Source organism: Penaeus monodon, chromosome 23, assembly GCF_015228065.2.
Source record: "Penaeus monodon isolate SGIC_2016 chromosome 23, NSTDA_Pmon_1, whole genome shotgun sequence".
In the NCBI taxonomy this organism is placed as follows: Eukaryota; Metazoa; Arthropoda; class Malacostraca; order Decapoda; family Penaeidae; genus Penaeus; species Penaeus monodon.
In genome coordinates, this window is record NC_051408.1 from 22,055,513 (window position 1) to 22,056,735 (window position 1,223).

The following is a 1,223-nucleotide window of genomic DNA, read 5'->3' on the forward strand; positions in this document are numbered from 1 at the left end:
GATGTAGGGTCAGAGGACTCCAAGTCGGAAGAGGTAAATGTAGCCCAAAATCCCGAAAGACTTTAACACGGAAGTAGTAGGAAGGTATAAGTTACATGTCGGTAGAAAAAAAACAGAACTTTAATCTTTTATAGGGTGTCATTTACAGTAAAAGGGTGTATTTTACAGAAGTAAAATATAAAAATTACGGGAAATGACCCTGTTAGAATAGGCATTAAAAAGGCTAGTTTATTAAAAAGAAAAGAAAATGTAGTGTTGAGGATTTTTGGAAAATCCCTTAGAGAGACTTAAAGGTTATCTTATATAACACTAGAAAAATATATGGCTGTCTTAAGAGATGTTTAACATAAACAGAGGTATCTAATGTCACGGCTAAAGGAAGCAATAGCTGGAACCTTCTCGCCGGCTTTAATTCTGTCTGAAATATTAAGAATTATGTATAAACATTTTATATTCCTTCACAAAGGAAGGAGTGCCATTATCATAATCCTAGAGGATAATAATCTACCTTTGTTTTACAAATCTGCACGATTGGAGATCAGACTGGGTAGATCTTACGCTTTGACCTTACCTGGAACTCGGTTGTCTGCATTTAGTGTCCATAGTGTTCCTCGGCCTGCTCCCAATTCTCGTGCGTTCGTCCAAAACTTTTTCTGGCTCTTACCTGTTGTCCAGACGATAGATTCCAGCACTCAAAAACAAACTGGACTACACATCTGTCCAGCCAGAGAGGGCTCCATAAGAGAGGGTAAGTGCGGACTTGTTTGGCCGCAGCATTTTTAATGAGGCCTACGATAAGGAAATATGTAAGGAACACATAATCGACGAACCGCCTCCTATCATAGTCAGGAAAGGAGATCGTTGACTTTATGGTGTATCCTCATAAGTGGAGATAACAATCGTGAGCCATCGTAATTTGTGCATTGGATGTGGGATGTAAAAATAAAGAAACAAACGAAGTGTATGCTATGGAAACAAGACAGTGAGTGGAACAGAACACATAGTCCCTGGCCAGCTAACAGATACAGTGCCTTTGTATAGGCTCACTAGTGACGTTCCCCCCCCCTAAAACAGAACCCAGTGGGACAGGGTATAGTGTCCTGGGATGGGTGCTTGTACACAAGCACCTGTACCGTATGGTCTTGGCAGGGGACCTGCACAGGTGGAAGAGTGGCCGGGACGCCCACTTTTTTTTATAGAGGGACTAATGTCGTAACAGACAT

General features: G+C 41.2%; 1 long non-coding RNA gene across 1 annotated transcript in view; it reads left to right on the plus strand.

Moving 5' to 3' along the window:
• The first annotated feature begins 733 nt into the window (after positions 1-733).
• LOC119587892 overlaps positions 734-1,223 on the plus strand; it is a 16,152-nt gene continuing 15,662 nt past the window's right edge. The window contains exon 1 of the long non-coding RNA XR_005230029.1: positions 734-748. This is a non-coding gene — a long non-coding RNA (uncharacterized LOC119587892). The remainder of the gene's footprint in view (positions 749-1,223) is intronic.